Source organism: Gallinula chloropus (genome assembly GCF_964237585.1).
Source record: "Gallinula chloropus genome assembly, chromosome: 3".
Taxonomy (NCBI): domain Eukaryota; kingdom Metazoa; phylum Chordata; class Aves; order Gruiformes; family Rallidae; genus Gallinula; species Gallinula chloropus.
The window spans coordinates 114,166,734-114,188,514 of record NC_140087.1 but is presented as its reverse complement, the minus strand read 5'-3'; positions in this window follow the sequence as shown (position 1 = coordinate 114,188,514).

Genomic DNA, 21,781 nt, shown 5'->3' with positions numbered 1-21,781 from the left:
CTCTCCCCCTCTGAGTCTGTGTGTGTGGTTCTTCAGTTCCTCAAAGAACACATTTCTTCTTCCCAGAGAAAACAACTATTTTCTTCTCTGCAAGAAGAAAAGGTGGGGCAGAGGGAAGGTTACACTTCAGGGAAGAAAAAGTCTCTCCTCACACTTGAATTAGTTTTGCAAAACCAGTTGAGAGTAATTCATAATGCTTCGCTGTTAAATGAGTTCATTTCTGAATGCAGCTACTGGAGATGGAGAAGAGCAGCATGTTGTTATTACAAAAGGCAGACAGGACCCACTCTGTGTGGGGCATGCTAAGCATTATCTTTATTAAATATTGATTTTAAAATCTTTAAGTCACTAAGAGCTTGGAGACAGTGATTAAATTACTTGCTAATCTACAACAAACTGGTTCTGTTGTAAACAGAATCAACTGAAATAATCTCAGGAGGCTTCTTTATGTTATGGGTAAACAAAAAAACAACCTAATTTTAAGTTCAAACACAAAAAAAAAAGCTCTGGAACTTGTGAACAGACAAAATTTGGATAAATTCTCATCTCACATGAATGGCCATATGAATTTATTTCAAATTTATGCTGGTCTGGTTTTATCTCTCTGGGTAAGATAGAGGAGTTTTGAGTAAAGAGAAATTCTATCACTGAAATTAAACACAACTGCCACTGCCTTCGTTAAAATACCTTTCTTTGTTCATGGTATGTTCTGGACCAAGCTTTAGGGTGTCCTATTCACAATGTTTCTGCAGATAACTGTCAACAAACATTTTTATTTTTGCTTTAAAACCATAGCGGTAATTAATCATTTGATTTGTTCAGTAAAGGATATGCAGTTGCAAAAGCACTTAAAACCAGTAAATCATATTTAGTCATCTTTGAAAGCGTTCAGTGAAAAGTCATAAGCCAAATACATGAATCACTTGTGAAATCCATACCTTGTTTTATCAGAAGGTAAGATTCATCTCTACTGAAATAACTGTGAAGTCAAAGTTAAACACATGCTCACTGCTTAGCTCTAGTGAAGTCAAAGGCATTTGGATCATCCCACATAAAAACTATATATTATTGTTATTTCTTCCCATTACCTGTGATCTCAATGGGAATATAACTACTAATGTATCTCTACCTTATACTGTTGTAAGTGAATTCAGAATTTTATCACCTTACTCAGTATTGCAAGTGTTCCTATCAAGGTTGCTTTCTGTCATGTCTATATTCAGTGTGAGTATATTCATTGTGCACAGTACTGCTGTGATAATGTATCATGAGATTCTACTGCACAGCAAATAATTGAGTTTATGTTTATATTTTTCATGCCCCACAGTTCCTTCAGTTCCTTCCAGATAGTATTTGCCATTTTTATTTAATTTTTAATTAAACGAATTATAAACCAGCGAAGTCCATAGAGAGGCACCTTTTTCCATTCCTTTAGATAAATCCCATATCTAGTGTTCTTCAATGCACTCCATGAGCATTATTGAATTTCAAAATTCTAGTAAAATTTTTGTATCTTTCTTATCTACCATTTTATTGCACTTTTGACTGTATGGCTTCTCTTCACTTTTGAGGCCGTAATTCTTGCAAAGCTTCTGGCAATTAAAACTTTCAATTCCATATTTTATACTCACTTCTAGTGAATCTGGTAGATCCACTTACATATAAGTCTCGTGGTTCTAGCCACGTATCATACATTCTAGATTTACACTTTTTCTACTGTGTTTTTTGGTTGGCTTTTTTTGTTGGTGTGTGGTAGTGGTTTTTGGTTGGGGTTTTTTGTCCGTGTGTGTGATCTCCTATATATCCATTATTAAACTTTCTGGGTAAAAACCAGTTCCAACTTGAGGTGCTTATGTTTATATATTTAATGTGTATCTATAGGATGCTTTGGGGATTAATCTAAGTGCATGCAACCTTCTACAGTCTTTATGGGTGCTTTAGGTTGTGAAAATTGTCCACACAAGCCAGCTAGCTACAATGCAACCCTCCCGAAGTGGCTACTGAAGTCCAGAATTCTTTGGAGCATCACAAATGGTGATCACAGTCAGGCAATGGTGCCCAGGTGCTGCTAGTGTTCCATAGGGCACATTAAATGACAGGAGATGTATACATGTACACTCAGATAAACTGGAGCTTATCTTTAAGTAGATCCAGGTTTTTTTCCACTGTCTGAACTTTATTCTTTCCATTGAGTATAAAAGGATGTTAGACATTTAATGTACTGGTTCACACCTAAATCTGCTCTTAATTTCTTTTCTTGAGTTTACATTCCATTTAAACCTTGACACTTCCTTTGTAAATCTGTACATAACTCTTCTTTTCTAACTCTGTTAGTCTTCTTTCCAGTTATTTCTAACTACAAATCTCACATTGGTGTCTTTACAGTGACTTACTCTCAGTGGCATTTCATTGGGCTTTTAGTGTTAGAACTTTATACAAGACACATTCACTCTATTTTCTGTCTCTTCAAAAGTAGTCTGTCATGAGAAAAAAAGTGTTCCAGGACATTCCAGTTCACCTTCAGACTGTTGTACTGTTTCTATGATCAAAAACTCTGTTGACCCTAAATTCATGTTCCATGCCTTGCAAAAATTGCTAAATTTAGCCTGGCTTCTCTGTTCTACTCCCTTATATCAATCTTTGTTCAATGTAATACTGCCACAAAATTCTATGTATTAGTGAGGAAATATTTTTTCACTGCCTAGGACATATTTTTTTTGCCATTAATTTCCTCTCCTCCAAGAGCTTGCTGTTTGTCCAAATCAGAATAGCTCTGATATCTCTTTATTTCTTCATCAGAAGTTAAGTGCTCTTAAATATTTATAGTATCATCTTGTAGGGATTCTACTACACTTTTCCTAATCAACTATTTCAGGTAGAAGATCTTTTCCATTTAAATTTGCTATGCAGACATAGTTTTACTTCAGTTTCTTGTAAAGAAGCCAAGGGTGCATATTTGTCAGACTCTGCACCTAAGTGTGGATTAGATTTCCTTTCCTGTAATTTGTTTAAATGTTGATTATCATGATATTTTTCCTCCCTCTACATAAAATCTATGTACTTTTATAATTTTAAAACAATTTGTGATGATATAGTTGTTTTAATGTGTAATCATATGCATATTATTATGTACCTTCTCTGCTGTTCCTGCTTTGATTCCTGCTTGGCTCTCACAAATAGCAAAGTATAAGATTCACACTCTCCCAAATGAACTTCATTCTCTTGATCAACTTTTAAGTTTCAGTTGACTTGGCCACTGACTTACCTTCAAACCATTTTAACCATTGAATCTTCTAACTAATCTGGGTCACCTAGTAACGACTGCCTTCAGTTAGCAATTTATTTAATGCTCACCTATGATTTTAATTTCTCTCTTTGCACTATAATAGAGATTTTTCAGACTCATTAATAGTTATTCTTCCTAATAGCCCTTAGTATTCCTCCTAATAGTCCTTAATAGTTATTCCTCTAGATTGTTATTAAAATTTTCAATTATTGGTTTAGGCTTCTTTTTATTGACACTGTTCAAGTTTCTCAATAGCACATCTCCCCGTTTGCTGAGTACAACCACTTGTTCCTTCCTCACAGGGCTTTCCTCTTGTTGTTCAGATCCTTTAACAGGACAGCTGCAATAAACTTTTTTTAATTTACCTAACGGTTGTGCCATTTTCTTTCCTAAAATAGATCTTGAAGGACTATGCTACCTTTCATAAGGATCTAGGTTATTCAATCATTATGATTAATATTGCCACTATTAGTATCTCCCATCTCTGTGACACTTCTGCGCTGCACTTTCCAGCACTTCAGTTATTTCTGCAGGTTATATATGTCAAAGTCTATGCAGTCTCTGTCAACAATTCAGAATCTACAGTATACTTAGAGAAGAATAACATTGTCCAGTTACTAGAAGCAAGTCAAGTGAATCATCAATATTGCATCAATATTTCCTGGACTGCATTGATGTCTGGTCATTCTACATGCAGATCACAGAAGTCTGAAGCCTTTATAGAGATTTGTCTGTGCACGTATTTGAATGCTAACTTTAAAAGTTCTTATCTCTTTCCACTGACTCAGATGGATTCATCCTTCACTTTGGTGATGTCTAGAAGGGACTGGAACTGCCATAGGGCTTGCTAGGCCTGATCTCATCTGATCTGCTTGTCTGCTGCCCCTCCAGAGGCAGAGGACTGACTTAGCGGTCCCAAATAGAATTGTGAGGATAAAATGGAGAATTTGGCATTAGTGTAACAAAGCTCATTCTACTCCAAAAGCAGTGAACATTATTTATTGTGCTAGGAAGACTCACTTCTGGGCACTGGAAGTAGGCATATGATACTAACTTCAGAAGTTCTTACTCAAGCAGCAAAAAGAAACGGATGGCTCCTGCTTGCCCCAGGCTGTGTCTGCAAATAGTGTTATACACAAGTATGTCATGGCTTGGTGCTGGGTTACTAAATGGCTGAATTAGATGGAAATTGCAGATTTGAGAGACAAAGCCTCAAAGGATTAAAAAATTACCTAATTTATGTGACATCTGAAGCTGCCCATGTTGTTGCTAGAAAAATTTAGCCAATAATGCTGATCACTACATAAACTCAAGAGACATATCCTCTAAAACTGTTTCCTTACCTGTTGTGTTAGTGCTGACACAGTAGTAAGTTCTTAATTATACTGTAAATTACTCGCAGTAGAAACAATGGAAAAGATTGTCAACTAGTACAAAAGCAGTATAACTGCTTCAACAGTTGACTTCAACAGGATGGTGATGATTTTTAGTGTCAGCTCTTAAAATTTAATAGGTGGTCTTGCCATTTGTGATGCTTTTCTTAAAATCTTGGCTGCAGATGTGGTTTTGAAGGGAAGAAACACTTTTTGCCTGTTTTGACAGGGACTCTGCAGCTAAATAGGAGATTTAATGTATCTTAAAAAACATCAGAGATCTGGAGATTGAAGGTTGAATATCTTCTCCTTGGCTGCCCAAACTGGATCTTGAGGATGGATCTTTAGAGAGACATACTGTAATGTGTTCTTTGAGGAAGAACTTGAAGGTGACATATTTGAATCCATCATCTGACAACATCCATTCCTGTTTCTGAAGCGAGATGTATCGAGTAATAATGGAATTAAGACAATGCAGAGCTCTCTCTGACTCACCTAAGAGGACAGGTGTCCCTTTTCGTGTCTTCTTTAATAAGGGTGAGTGTGAGAAGGAGCTGTTTTCACTGTATTTTTATCAAGGGAGAAAGAAAACGCTGGCTGCTACACTTTATCTGAAAAGTGTATTTAAAAAGGAAAAATAACAAACTCATAAAAATTGTTGTTTTCTTAAGTGAAGAGGTAAGGGACTGGAACATGGCAATTATATTAAATCAGGTTGCATTTTAAACCGCTTTGTGCTCTCACAGGAGAGACAGTGGTTTATATTGAGATCTGTAAATGGGCATTCTGAAACAGAAGCCTTAAAAACTGTCATGCTTAATGATACCTACAACAGAATGCCAAGAAGAAGATAAAAGACCAAGTCTGTTATTCCCACTTTGGCTCTCAGGAAGAGGTCTGCAAAATATCCTTCAGTCTTTTAGAAATCTGTGAAAACTCGCACTAGCTGAAAGGGTTTCCATATTTAATAATATGAAATAGCTTTTCAGTTTAACCAAAATGTTCCTGAAAAAATGTCCACTTTCATGAAGAACATCTGGTTGGGTTTTCATGAAAATATATTAAGCTGTAAATGGCACTCAATGGAAAAAAGAATGCATAAGAGTTATTAAAAAAAGAAAAACTCCAAACCATGGAATGTCTTTTCCTATACTATGCACACAGAAGAACATTTCCTGATCAACATATTCTAGAGATTTCTAGAAATTTTATATGTAGCCAGAATTGCATATTACTATTTTAGAAGTCAACTATTCCAATATAATGCCATAATTTAGTTACAGCATTTGTGAGATAATTCTACTCCAAATGGTGATGGATACTGCCAAAATCTCATTAAAGCCTATAGAGGTATTTCTGCTGAATTCTGCAGGTTTTTGGTGAACTGTTTTTTATCTCTATAATAATGTACTAGCCAAAGATCTTATTAAAACCGAAGCAACAAAATATTAGATCCAAAACCATTTCATGTTTAACCCCAGCTGGCAGCTAAGCACAACCCAGTCACTCACTCACTCCTCCCACAGTGGGATGGGGGAAAGAATCAGAAGAGTAAGCGTGAGAAAACTTGTGGGTTGAGATAAATGCCTCCCCTTCCTTCTTCTGTGTCTTCTTCTCCCAGCCCTTTATATGCTAAGCATGATGTCATATAATTGGATCCCCCTTTTGATAAGTTGGAGTCAGCTGTCCCAACTCATCATGCACCCTCAGTCTACTCGCTGGTCAGTGAGGAGCAGAAAAGGCCTTGACTCTATGAAAACACTACTCAACAATAATGAAAACATCCTTTTGTTGTCAACACTGTTTTCAGCTCAAATCCAAAACACAGGCCTATATTAGTCGCAGTGAAGAAAATTGACTCTATCCCAGCCAAAACCAGCACAATATATTTACCTCAAGGCAAGTATATATTACAAATATTTATTTTTTCCTCAAGTGGCAGGTTCTCCAGCCCTTTGATCACCTTCATGGCCCTCCTTTGGACACTCCCCAGTCTCACTGCATTTTTTTTAAATTTTGAGGACCAAAACTGAATACAAAGCCCCATCCAATCTGGCCTTGATCTCTACCAGGGAGGAGTTATATACAGCTTCTCTGGGTAACCTGTACCAGTGCCTCCCCCCCATCATAGTGAAGAACATCTTCTAGTACCCTATAAAAATCAACCCTCCTTTATCTTAAGGCCATTACCCCTTGCCCTGTCACCCTGTGCCCTTGTATGTCCCTCTCCATCTTCCATGTAGGCCCCTTTAGCACTGGAAAGCTAATATATGCAGCCCAGGATGGTTTCTGGGGCTGTAAGTCCACATTATTGGGTCATGTGTTTTTATCTTTTAAACCGTCATGCAAGAAAAGACGACCAAACAGTTTCAAAATAGACACTATAAGCCTTCTGATCACAATACAATCTTCTTATTATTTTCAGGATGCACTGATGAGCTGCTCTACAACTTATCAGACGAAGCAGCCAAATACCAAACGGGCATAATGAAAAGTTAAAAAAGAAGTTTTTGTAACTATTATCCTCTAACTTAAAATGAAACTACATATAACATACACAGTATAATTTCAAATACTGACAAAGCTAATAAGAACAAAAATCCATCCACATATATAGAATTTATCACAATAGAAAGATTGCATTTAGTGATTGCGTTGTTAAATGCTAATTTTCTACTGACTTCAAGCCAGAGTGTATAAGAAAAGTTGGGACTAGTAGAGGCATATTATTTTGATTTATTGGCTCACTGAGTTTATTCATTATTTGTGAATGATTGTTTTTTGCTGCTACATAGGTCTAATTAATTGTTACAGTGCTAAGAAGGTTTTTGCATGAACATTTTTATCCTTCTGTGTCACAAGAAATGAATTAGAAATAAAATATTAACAAATGGTTTTATTTCAGGGTTAAATTTGTGATGAAGACAATAGCCTTGCCTTTTTCTTGCTTCTCTATTACTAGTAGGATAACACGTCTGTTGTCAGAAAAAGCTTTACTTTTCTGTTTTTGTTGTGTATCCTGACTGATGAGGATTTTAGGGCATCATCAGGGATCTTTCTTCTGCAGCAAAATCAGTCTTCCATTTGGAAAAATGAATCTCTGTTGGTTGTTAATTTTATCTGGACTATGGCACTGTGTTGAAAATTTCTATCTGGTGGTACATGCAAAATAGTATGTGTTATAATATTTAAGAATAATATATTCTTCTTTATGGTACTCAGTATGAGATATGGACAAGAAACCTTGAAAACTACACATCAAGGCAGAAGTGGCCCACCCTAAATATATGCACACAGATAAGGAAGTGCTGAGTGTTCCTGATGAACAGAGGAAAGCAAATGTCCTCCCCCATCTTCCAGAAGGACAAGCAGTACAGGAAACTGGATGCTGGTCACCCTCAACCTCAGTTCTTGGGAAGGTGGTGGAACAAATCATCCTGGAAAACATTTCCAAATAGTAGCACATGAAACTTAGCAAGGTGATTGGTAACAGACTACATGAATATATGGGGGGTAAATCATAGTGGACAAGCATAATAACCTTCTAGGATGAGATAGGTGTTTAGGTGGATTAGGGAAAAACAGTGGCTGTTGTTTACTGTGAATTAAACAAGGCTTCTGACACACTTTGACAACACTTTTTAAGCCTGGAAGTCCATGACCTGAAGCCCCACCCACATTGTCTTCTCCACCTCAGCCTGGGGCCTTCTGTTTCTTGCAAGGGTGGTGTGGTCCAAACAGTAATAGAGTTTGACAACATATTATAAAATAAACTTTCTTAAAGCAGCAAGAAGAATGAGCAACAACATGCCCATGCCCATGTAAATCACATGATTACTGACAGCAAACACAGGATTACAAGCAATGCCATGGCTCTGGCAGGCTGCCAAGGACACTCAGTGTCCAGGCCATCTTGTAGCAACAGCCATTCATGCAAATGCCTTTTGAATGTGGGTAAGAGTCATACCATACCTTGGTTCCATCAGTGGTATCATGATTTGGGTGAATCAAACCTTGTATTAAATGTAGGCAGCACACTGCTTATGCATCCAGTTTTAGTCAAGGGACAGGGTGTCAATTGGCACGATGTTAGCAGTTTGTTTACTATGACAACGTTGGTCAAGAGGGAGGGCATCAGGTGGTCAGGCACTGGAACAGATTGCCCAGAGATGATCTCCATCCTTGGAGATATTAAAAATCTGACTGGACACAGTCCTGGACAATCTGCTCTAGATGACCTTGCTACGACCAGAGGGTTTTGACTAATGTGAGGTCCTTGTCAACATGAAATGATTCTGTAATATATTAAGTATCTCGAAATAAGTTAGAAGATGAGTCATGACTGAGTATGAAAATAAGAAAAAAAGAAAAATGGGGGGGGGAGTGTAGCAAAAGACGAACAATGATTCATATTCCCAGGGTTATCTAAGACTTCTAAAGCCATATCTCTGGAGGTATTTAACTCCTCTGATTGCAATTAATGTTAATTAGATTCCTTAACACTATTAAGGCTCTGGCCAAAGTAATCAGTGCAAGATTAGTTGATGTTACTTTCTTTAGTTTTATGGCAATATTTCCATTCCTTAAGGCATCTTTCTCTTTATTAATTGGTAGAAGCAGTGCACCTCACCTTCCATCTTTCTTCATTCAATGTAGATATCCCAGTGCCATGATTTACTGACCCAGAGGAGGACATACCATCACAGAACCATAGAATCATAGAAAGTATTAGACTGGAAGGGACTTTTAAAGGTCATCTAGTCCAACCCTCTGCAGTAAGCAGGTACATCTTTACTACATCAGTTTCCTTGGAGCCACATCAAGCCTGACCTTGAATCTCTCCAGGGATACGGCCTTCATTACCTCTCTGGACAACCTGTTCCAGTGATCTACATATTGAAGAACTTAATCATATCACAAGATACTTTTAACCTGCAACTAGAAACTTTCATGCTGTTGGAAAGAAGGTGGAGATGAGTTCAGTATGGCTTGTTATGTGAGGGGTGTTTACCTCTAACATGCCTCTGTAATTTAGGGGATTCCACTAATTTAGTCCTACGTCCAGTGATAGGGCCAAGAGCAATGAGTGCAAGCTGGAGCATGGGAAGTTCTTTGTGAATATAAAGAGAAACTTCTTCACTGTGAGGGTGACAGAGCACTGGGACAGGCTGCAAGGAGAGGTTGTGGAGTCTCTCTGGAGACATTCGAAACCCAGATGGACACATACCTGTGTGACTTAACCTAGGTGATCCTGCTCTTGTAGGGGGGGTGGACTAGATGATCTTTCAGGGTCCCTTCCAACCCCTAACATTCTGTGTATTGCTGAAAAATATAAACATCTCACCCCACACGTCAGAATTTAGAAATTTGTTTACCCAGAAAAAAAGAATACTGTGAAGATACTGAAATTAGTCCTTAGGAGAGTCACCAGATGTTCAACAAACTAGATGAAAGTAGAGTTTGGTTTTGGAGGATATGGGTCATGCTTATCATTGGTATGAATAGAACCTGATTCTATCACATTATTATTAAACACTCTTATGGGTATTTTCATGAGACTGGAAGGAAAATCTTCTTCTGTGCATGAGTGAATATTTATTTATAAAGTTCATTTCCTCAGCACTACACGTGCACTACTTCAATAAACTATACTGCTATGACTATACAGCAAATACACAACTCTTGCAAACAACAAAACATGCCACTCTATTAAAGGTATCAAATGCTTTATAATTCACTGACGTAAATCAGCAGATAGCACAGTGGAAGTGCAGTACATCACCTTGTGACATGGTTAGACTATGCACTGAATAGCACTACTGCAATGTTTTTTGAAAAGCTAATTTACCCAGACATGGCATGCTACAAACCAACCGAATGATATTGAATACAAAAGGGTAATTTGTATGTGTATTCAAGGCTAGAAACCAGCTTCATGATACGATTCTGCATGTCTCAGCTGATAAAATATCAAGGCTTTTTCATTCACCTTTCCTCAACTCCTAGTTTTCCCTCATTTAAAGGGCCAGTGTTTTATGCTTCCACATTTTTCCTTGATATTAAACATAATTTCTTATTATTAACCCCTCAGTTTTTATCAGCTTGCTCTTCATCTATTATAAAATACAGTTATCTTTCATATAATAAAATGGTGAGCCGCTATAACCTCCAATCTTGTAGGTTACAACACTAGCTCTGTAAAGGAAGGACTGTAATTCACACATGAATACAAATTCTTCCACAATATTTCTGTTATTTCAGGCAGTGCCATTACATTTTTAATTTCCGCCTTTCTAAATATGATTTCCTTGAGTTACCTTGTCAGATCACAGAAGGGGCTTTACTATCTTTTAAGGAAGCAAGTTTCCCTTCCATTCAGTCTTTCTGATTTTCACAGTTCTCTCATCAGGCACAGTTTATGTCTGGATGACTGCCTTGCCAATCCATGACAGTTGCCTTTGTGACAAAACATGTGTCCATGTTTTGCTGGTCAAACTAAAAGGCAAGATGGAACCACACAGGCAGTGGAAGCAGGGACAGGTATCCTGGGAAAAGTGCAGGGATGTTGCCTGGTTGTGTAGGGATGAGGTCAGAAAGGCCAATGAGCACTTGGAGCTAAACTTGGCAAGGAATGCCAAGAAAAACAAGAAGGGCTTCTATAGGTATGTGAACCAGAAAAGGAAGGTTAAAGAAAGTGTACCCACCCCCACCCTCCCCCCCACAATAAGCAACAATGGAGAACTGGTGACAATATGTGAGGAAAAGGCTGAGGTTCTCAACAAATTTTTGCTTCAGTTTTCACTGGTGACCTCTCTCCTCACTGCTCTCAAGTTGAGGGCCTTCAAGATGGGGATCAGGGAGACAGAGTCCATTCCACTGTAGGTGAAGATAAGGTTTGTGACCATCTGAGGAACCTGAACATAACAAGTCCATGGGATGTGATGAGATGCATCACAGAATCTTGAAGGAACTACCTGATTTAGTTGTTGAGCCACTCTACATGGTATTTGAAAAGTCATGGCAGTCAAGTGTAGTCCCTAGTGACTTGAAGAGAGGAAACATCATGGAGATTTTTAAAAAGGGTAGGAAGGAGGACCCTGGGAATTACCACCCTGTCAGCCTTACTTCTGTGCCTGGGAAAATCATGGAACAGATCCTCCTCGAAGCTATGCTGAGGCACATGGAGGACAGGGAAGTGATTCAAGACAGCATGATTTTACTGGGGGCAGGTCCTGCCTGATCAATCTTGTGGCTTTCTACAATGGAGTAACTGGACATGGGAAGTGGACAAGGGAAGAGCTATGCATTTTGTCAATCTGCATTTCTGCAAGGTCTTTCACATTGTCCCACATAACATCCTTCTCTCTAAGTTGGGGAGATATGGATTTGATGGGTGGACCATTCAGTGGATAAGGAATTGGCTGTATGGTCACATCCAGAGGGTAGTGGTCAATGTCCAGACGGAAGACGGTGACAAGCAGAGCTCCTCAAGGGTCTGTGCTGGGACCGGTGCTGTTTAATACCTTTATTAATGATATTGACAGCGGAATTGAGTGCACCCTCAGCAAATCTGATGATGACACCAAGCTGAATTGTGAAGATAATGTGCCAGATAGACCGGATTCCATCCAGAGGGACCTGGACAGGCTGGAGCAGTGGTCCCTAGTGAACCTCATGAGGTTCAACAAAGCCAAGTGCAGGGTCCTATACCTGGGTTGGGATAAACCCTGTTATCCATACAGGTTAGGAGATGATGTGCTGGTAAGCAGTCCTGATGAAAAGTATGTGGGAGTACTTGTGAATGAGAAGCTGTGCATGAGCCACCAATGTGCATCTACAGCCCAGAAGGCCAACCACATTCTGGCCTGCATCACCAGAAGTCTGGCCAGGAGATTGAGAGAGGTGATTCTGACTCTTTACTCTGCTCTGGTGAAATGTCACTTGGAGTACTGTGTCCAGTTGTGGAGCCCTCAACACAAGAAGGACAAGGACCTGTTGGAATGCGTCCAGGGAAGGGCCACAGAAATGATCAAAAGGCTGGAGCACCTCTCTTATGAAGACAGGTTGTAAGAGTTGGGCTTATTCAGCTTGGAGAAGAGAAGGCTCCAGGGGGAATATATAGCGGCCTTCCAATACTTAAAAGGTGCCTGTAAGAAAGCTGGGGAAGAACTGTTCATGAGGGCATGGAGCAGTAGGATGAAGGGTAGTGGTTTTAAACTAGAAAAGGTGAGATTTATGTTGGATGTTAGGAAAAAAATCTTCAATATGAGGGAGGTATCTTTGGAACAGGTTGCCCAGAGATATAGTGGAGGCCCCATTCCTGGAGATATTCAAGGCCAGGCTTGATGGGGCTCTGAGCAACCTTATCTAGTGAAGATGTCCCTGCTTACTGCACAGGTGTTGAACTACATGATCTCTAAAGGTCTCTTCCAACCTTACACATTCTATGATTGTATGATTCCATATGCCCCTATGTCCATCTAAGCATGGATTCCTTGTTAGAAGTGTGGTTTGTTCAGATAGTATTATCAGAGCACTAAGGCATATTGTTGCAAATGATACAGAAGATGCAACCCTGGTAAGGGAAACCCTGCAAGCCACAGGAAGGTTTCCATTACTTATGAATTACATATGATCTAGAAGAAGTGTGAGGTTAAAAAAAAAGCTGGAACTGAAAGAAGATAAAGAAATCATCTCATCTCTTCTGCAGACCCAATACAAGATTAACTGTCCTTGACTGTTCCTCACAGATGTGCTCTTTAAAACACAGCCTCCCTAAACTTGGTGACAGGACTCATACATTTTCTTTCCTTACAGTTGAAGCTGAATGTCTATTGAACCAACTTAAACCCATTACCCTTGCTGTAACCACAGGGGACATGAACAGTCTAGTCCTTTACTCTCTGCAGCTACTTTTTACATTATTATGTCTGCTCTCAGTCTTCTCTTCTATAAACTAAACTACCCCAATTGTTTCAAACTCTCCTCATCAGTCTTTCTTTCTAGATCACTGATAATTCCCAGTTGGTCTCCTTTAGCTTCTTTTGAAATTGATCCATGCTTTTTCTGAAATGCGCTTCAGAAAACGAAACACAGTGTGCTTGCTGAGACTGAGCACAGTATGCAGCACTGAGGAAAATGAAAGAACTATTTCATATCTTACAAATGATATTGCTCTTTACACACCTTAGTAAAGCTGTGTGTCATTTTTTTAACTTATTTTTTAGGCCTTTCCTTCAAATTCCTAAGAAAATTCTGATCTGGTTCTCCTGTATGCAGGGAAAGAAGTTACTGAGTCAGTACCTATTCAGTAGTAAAAGATCTTGTCCCCTTAGTGGATGACAAGCTGAATGTGAGACCGAGGTGTTAGATGGTGTCTATACACATAAGTACACTCTCCACTCCTGAAAACCTGAGCAGCAGCAGACCCAGAAGAGGCCCCATCAGAATTTTGCACAATACAACCTTCCCAACTAATAGAACTGCTTGAAGTGGTTGTATGGTTCTACACACACACTTTACTACATGTTTATATAAGGTGCCGATGTGTTGGCACTGCCTAGATCCATGCTGGCCAGTTTTTAAGCAAAGCCTCATCATTAGCAGTATATAATTTGATTGGTGTTTCAGTGCAGCATACACTGAAACTGCTTCCATTTGTCATCTAATTATTTCAAGGCAAATTTCATTGGCCCAATCTGACTGAAAGTTTTGAATCCCCAGTTCTCTAATCTAGTTTAGTTCTGGGAAAAAATAGGTCTAGGTTTCCTTTTCACTGTGACACAGAGCAGGCATTCTCATTGGTTTTGCATCACACTGGTATCCACACAATAGAAGGCTTTCACAAACTTTTTTAGTATGACAAACATGGAGCAAATGTAGTCCTGCTTTGTTGGCTTTTTCATCAGGTTCAGTTTTGTTGTAGCTGAGCTCTGGGATCATGCCAGAGCCATGAAGATATGTCTGTGGAGTTTTAAGACCAAACCGATAAACCATGTCCAAAGTATCATTCTGGACTGGGCTCCCCTCTAGCTCTTCTCACAGTTTTTAATTGGTTCAGTGTGCAAACAAATTCAGTTTTGCCTCTACTAAAAAACAAACAAAGAAACAAACAAACAACCCAAACCCACAAGCATAAAACACCCCTGTGATGCCTGTCACAAGGAAAAACTGCTCAGTTCATGTAGTTAAAGTCAGAATAGGATTGAGGCAGTTTATTGATTTATTAACAGCATGTAATTAACTTGCAATCAGTGAACTATGTATTCAGGATCTGTATCAGCAAGACAATCGACAAACCACGATACTAGATACAGAATGTTAATGGACACCTACAAATTTCTAAACAACCTTCTAAAACAAGTCTTGAGAAATTCTATTCCCACCTATATACATGCAAATACATGCACATTCACATGGCTACATGCACCCCTCAACACACACCTTACAGGCTGTGTGGGTTACCAGTATCCCCCTCTTTATAGGATGTAGTCCCTACATGCACCCCCCACTTTCCATAGGAGATGCAGATACTCCAGCACTACATAGGATGGTCTTGATCCCTGCCACTTTCAATGCACATGACCGGGAGAAATTCCCCTGAAGTTGTATGCCTACACACTCAGGGTCTCTGCTCACTGTTCTTCAAGGACACATGCATGTACCTGAGGTCCCTGCTTGCTAGCATACAGACCATTTTTCCAAGGAGGAATCTGGGGACACTCCTGTAGTGGTTAGTTTGGTTGGTGCTGGAAGAACATCAGCACCTGTACTCAAAGTGAAAACTCATGACGGTAAGTAAGCTTCTTTAACATGGAAAGAATTAAGGGAACTTTCACCTTCACTAGAACCTTCTCAACTTGACTAGCATTCCTGCTTTTGTGATATTATTTCTACATTTATTGTTTTCTAGGTTTTCTAGCATCAGCAATAGCATTTCTGGATGTGTGCTACCTGTAAATTCTGAGCTCTTTACCTTCACTCTGCTTAACTATTTTATTCTTATTTGTTTTTCTTTAGAGGTCCAACAACTTTACTAGCCAATTGCATGACATACCATTACAGAGTTTTTTTTTCCTTTTAAGTCTATTTCATATTGGTATCCTCTTCCCCAACAGACCTGCCCTTTTTTTTTGTATTCTTTTTAAAATTTTGGTAATGCTATTATCTATATGAACAGGGATGCAGGGAATGTGGCCTTGGTTTAAGGCATTGCTTCACTTAATCTATTTAACAACTCTCAGTTTATCATCATCACACTCTATATTTGACAAGAATAGTGTAGGATTACATGGAGAACCATCACACTAGAATTTACTGTCAGTAAAAAACAAACAAAAAGCTATGTAAAAGAAGGAAAGTTATTTTGAGACCTATTGAGTGGTTGGCTTGTACCAAGAGACAGAAATCTCATAGATACAAGTGTTTGAAGTCAGATGTTTGAAACTGCTCTAAAGGGGTGTGTTAGAAAGGCTAGTACCCTGCTGACCATGTGTGACTGGAAGTAATCTTCTGAGATTAAAAAAGTGAAAGGGTCTAAACCAATAAAGTGCTCAATGATTTCAATCCCCACTTACATCATTAAAGTCAAGAAGGTCAGTTAAACTCAATATTTCACAAGTTCAGAACCAAACTCATGAAGAAAAATAATGCCATACATAAGGTTAGGCTATATTACATTCTATATGACAAATTAAGAGCTTGGGTCTTTAGGCTTGGTGGTAAAGGAATATGTTGGTGAAGATCTCTAACAAAAGCTTAGCTGGACAGGCAAGTCATCGCTATAATATTAGTACTTATTTGGATTATCATAGAAGCTATTGGGAAACAAAATGAAAACAAATTCACATAATCCTTAAGAATACAAAAGAGTGGATACTTATAAAAAGGCCTGCATAAATGTGTAGTAAGGATTAATCCTGAATATAAACATTTCACACTCTAAATAACTGTACTGGGTTTTGTTGGGATAGAGTTAGTTTTCTTTACAGCAGCTGGTATGGGGTTAAGTTTTGGATTTGTAATTAAAACAGTGTTGATAATACAGCAATGTTTTAGTAATTGCTGAGCAGCATTTACATAGTATCAAGGCATTTTTCTCTCTCATTCAAGTTTCACAAGAAACTGTGAGGGGACACAACTGGGACAGCTGACCCCAACCAACCAAAGGGTTAACCTATAGCATATGACATTGTTCTCACCAATGAAAACCTCAGGGAAAGAAGGAAACAGGGAAGATGTTCAGACACTTGTCTTCTCAATACATGATGAATCTCCAGAGGAATGCTCATTCACTCATTTATACTCCTAACTTTTACCTACATTTCTACCAAAAAAAAAAAAAAAGAGACATGCAGATTTAATCATTGTCTCAAGTAGAAGAGTTGTTTATTTTGAAAGGAGAATTCACAACACCAAGCTTTCCTATCTTTTTTTTCAAAAGCTGGAGACAATCATCCCTTCAATCAAACGACTTCTGGAGATGCTGCCCCTCTCCTTTCATCCAGTATTTCAGGTTAATGAAGCACTGAAGATGTGGAAGGCCTACATTTAATAATTACCTTTCTCTGATAGGGTACAAGTTCCCTTTTAAATGAAAGTCCTAAACAATAAGTCATGACTTAATTAGAAAGAAGAAAAAGTAATAGGGAAACTGTTCCTCCTTGAGAAGCTGTTCCCTTTCATCTCTGAACTCTACATTCTTTCAGAAAAGAGGAAGTGAGCTCTTCATGAAGGGGAACAAAACTATTCTTCCATTAATAAAGGAAGGAGGACAGCAATCTTTCAGGGCCATTGTTTGTGTATTTAACATAAATCAGTCAACAAGTAAATTAGTTAACCGCCATTTCAGAAAATGGATTACCATCCAAAACTCCAAACTCAAAGCTGAATCATGCCACAGCTATGTCATTAAACTTGTGATAGTAGGAAATTATACTTGCTCTTCTTGGCCCCTTGCATAGCTAATTCTTCAGTAAAGAGAATTATCTTCCAAGAGAGAATGAGAGACCAAATCCATCCCTTCTTCCTTGCTTGAATATGTATGTTAATTTTTTGAGTTATAAATCTCAAACTCTTCAGGCAAGGAAGTCCACATTTTCAGTGACTGCTTTAATTCCTAAGTGCACAGCTAAAGTACCAGGGAGATGACAGTCTAAAACACCCCTTCCCTTCCCTTCCCTTCCCTTCCCTTCCCTTCCCTTCCCTTCCCTTCCCTTCCCTTCCCTTCCCTTCCCTTCCCTTCCCTTCCCTTCCCTTCCCTTCCCTTCCCTTCCCTTCCCTTCCCTTCCCTTCCCTTCCCTTCCCTTCCCTTCCCTTCCCTTCCCTTCCCTTCCCTTCCCTTCCCTTCCCTTCCCTTCCCTTCCCTTCCCTTCCCTTCCCTTCCCTTCCCTTCCCTTCCCTTCCCTTCCCTTCCCTTCCCTTCCCTTCCCTTCCCTTCCCTTCCCTTCCCTTCCCTTCCCTTCCCTTCCCTTTTCCACTTTTCTTCACTTTCTCCTTACTATCAGGATTTGAGTAGACCTGCACACAGGCAGATTATTGGGTGAAACCCACAGTGCTAAAAGAGTCAAGCAAAGACTTGATACGATTTTTAGAAAAATGGATAGAACTTGCTGTTTAAAGTCTTTTATGTTTCTATCATCTTTCTATTTTTTCTATTCTTTGCAGAAAATTCATAAAGAATACTTAAAGTATTGACAAATGATCTCAAATTTTCTTCAAACTATAGCCAGGATTTTTTCCACCAAGCCATTTTTTCCATTTCAATTATTTAATTATTGTTGAACCTAGACATATTTAGACTAAATATAAATTACAGAATCACAATGTTGGAAAAGACCTTCGAAGATCATCAAGTCCAACCATTCCCATCCTATGCTAAATCATATCCTTAAGTACGTCATCAACCCTTTTTTTTGAACACATCCAGGGAAGGTGACTCAACCACATCCCTGGGCAGCCTGTTCCAGGCCCTGACAACTCTTTCAGTAAAAAATTTTTTTCTAATATCCAATGTAAACCTGCCCTGGCACAGCTTCATGCCATTTCCCCTTGTCCTATCTCCTGTCACCTGGCTGAAGAGACTATCGCCCACCGCTCTACAACAAATTAATTCAATATGCTCAAATACCAGTCCCAAATTTAAGTATTACTCTGTTAATCATTCTATCAAGTATTTATGTTTTTGTAAAATAATTTCATATGATTTGCCTAATAAGAAAACCCCAGAAAGATAAAAGAAACAGAAGACCAAACATTTAGCTCAGACTAGTTTAATATATACTTTTCCTTTGGGGGTAAGAATAAAATAATTGTAAAATAGTGTTTATAATTACCACATTGGATAAAGGTCAAATAAAAGCCAAGCTTTATTATAACAGCTTTATTTCAGAAATTAAAGCGAAATCAATACAATTCATTAATAGTGATTTAGGGCTCTGGATCTCTCTGGGGTACTTACAGGGTCCCCATTAACACAGTATCTGAGCACTCACTAATCTTTAATGTATTTATCCTCCCAACACTGCTGCAAGCAAGGTTTCTAATCCTTATTTCATTTTGCATTGGAGCATATCCCAAAAAGTGTTGGGAATTGTAAATGAAGGAGAAAAAATTAATCATCCCTTGTCCTAGGACACTGTGTCATTAGTAAATCATTGAATCATATAATGATAGAATAAAAGAGGTTGGAAGAAGCCTCAAGAGGTCTCTAGTCCAATGTCCTGTTCAAAGCAGGGTCATCTTTTGGGTCACACTAGGTTACTTGGGGATTTCTACAGTTGGATCTTGAAAATCCTCAATGACAGACACCACACCACATCTCTTGGCATTCTGTACCGAAGCCTGACTGTCCTAATGTATCAAAAATGTACTAGTACTATGTTTAGGGATTTTATAGAACTGAGGGCATTGTGAATGACATTGCATATTCTGTACAAGTTCGCTAAGTTTCATGTTTTTCTCTCAGGGAATATGGTTAAACCTTACCTATATAATTGCATGGAGCTTCAGGAAGAGAGGCTGAGATTGACTTTTTAAACCTGAAGTTAGAATTACTCATGTGGAAAGTTCAGGTCCCCATCTTGAGACGTAAAAGTATCTTTTTTTTGCTATATGGGTGCTACTGTGGTTAGGGTTCCTCTAAACCCAGGGAGAACTTGACAAGCAAATGTCTCAGACACTTAGGGTTTAACACTTACCCTGTGTCATTCTGCTCTTGACTTGTTTATGCTAGAGATACATCTGTCTGACTTCTCCCAATACCTTTTGCAGGCACTTTTGTTACCTCAGTCATGGCCTCATTGTGGAAGGATGAAAATTACATGGGGCAATTTCAATTTCCAAGACTTATACATCATAACATTTACCAGAGCAAGGCTCAAATACCCTGACCTTTGTGCCAAAATGGTTTGACTGAGGGGGAGACCACTGCCCACCAAAGCTAGTTTGAAGAGAATGCTGTGCTGGTTAGAAGCTCACATTTCCCTGTGATAACTAGTTGGAAGTCTGACCAAGAAAAGCCAGGTTTTTCCTTATCATGGAGACAAAGAACCTTGTAAATGTTTCTGTGCAACAACTGGAAAATATTTAGACACTATTTCCCTTTGCATCCTCAAGCAATAGGCACAATTAAGAGGAAGGTAGTGAGGATGTATGAGAATGACTTATACTGATGTGTTTGCATTTTTCAGATCTATTACAAAGCAAAATGGAATGAAAACATCTTAGAAACTGGGAGAACATTTATATTTCAAAACACATCTCTAAACATATGCCATAACATTTTGAGGTTTAGTTTTGCTTTTTTTTTTTTTTGTTTGGGGTTTTTTTTTTAGGTATTAAAACACAGAATCTGCAGTTCAAGAGCCAGTCTTGTAATTTGTGTAGAACTAAGCAAAACGCTGATAAGATGCCAAACTGTGATTGGTATCTAGAATGAAAAATGTCCAAAGATACTCTTGAAACTAAACCTTGAAAAATGCAATTAGAATTTGTTAAGGCAAGGAAATCACTCAGATCAAATTAAAGCTTAAATCTGATGAAGGAAGGTACAGTTGCAATCCAATAAAAAAGGCAAGAGTAGCAGCTACTTTGGCAAATAAGGTAATACAACACTTTAGTTAAAAAAGGGGTCAAGAACTGAACTGGGTTTTAGCAAACACAAGGATATGCAAGCAAAACCAGTATGGACATAGTGTGGACAAAGAGAATGACAGTACTACCCTTAGGTCCAAGTATTTCTTTATACAAGAATGAAGTATATCTAAAAATGGATGCAATAGTAGCCATTGGATAAAGACAGAATTTACTAGCTTTAAGATACACAGGTTCATAAGCCAGTATGTTGCTGAAATTGTAATAGCAGCCCAGAAATATATAATGTTAATAAATAATAATAATTAGAAGAAAAAAACCCACAAAACCCATCAATATTAAGACATGAAAATAAAAAAATAATATAAAATATTGAAAGCAGTAAGCATTTACCAAGAAGGCAAACAATAGGTTTGGGTAAATATTAAACTTGACCAAGAACCCCAGAACAATTCAGAATTGCATCAAGAGCAAAAGCACCCAGTACACAGGTAAAAATGTATCAATTCTTTTGTGTTCTCAAATAATTCACTTGTTGCAGGGGTAAAAGATTGAAAAAAACAGAGGAAAGATTTGATGATATCTTATAATACAAAAAAGCTTTCAGAAGCATATATTCACAAACCCATATTTTGGGACCATTTATATTTCCTTCAGAAGTAGATTTATATTTCAGAAGCAGATAGGTATAGTTTGTCAGAAAGAAGTGTTGGATATCTATCTCAATTCTATTGGCCAAAATTTGGAATCAAGATATATCCCAGAACCAGGAACTGAGCAGATGACAGATGACTATCAGATTTTGTGTACCCATCAGAAAAGGGACTGGCCCAGCTGCCCCAGATTTCCCATACAACATGCTAAGAATCAGCCACAGTTGCTGCTTGAAATAGAGGTATTATCTGTGTCATCTATGAAACCACCTTACTTATGACTGAACTCACTCGCATAGCAATTCGTAGCAAGTCTTACCTGTTAAGACCTCAGTTCCTAAACCATAGCCTTGGAGTTGAAAAAAGACCAAATTTCT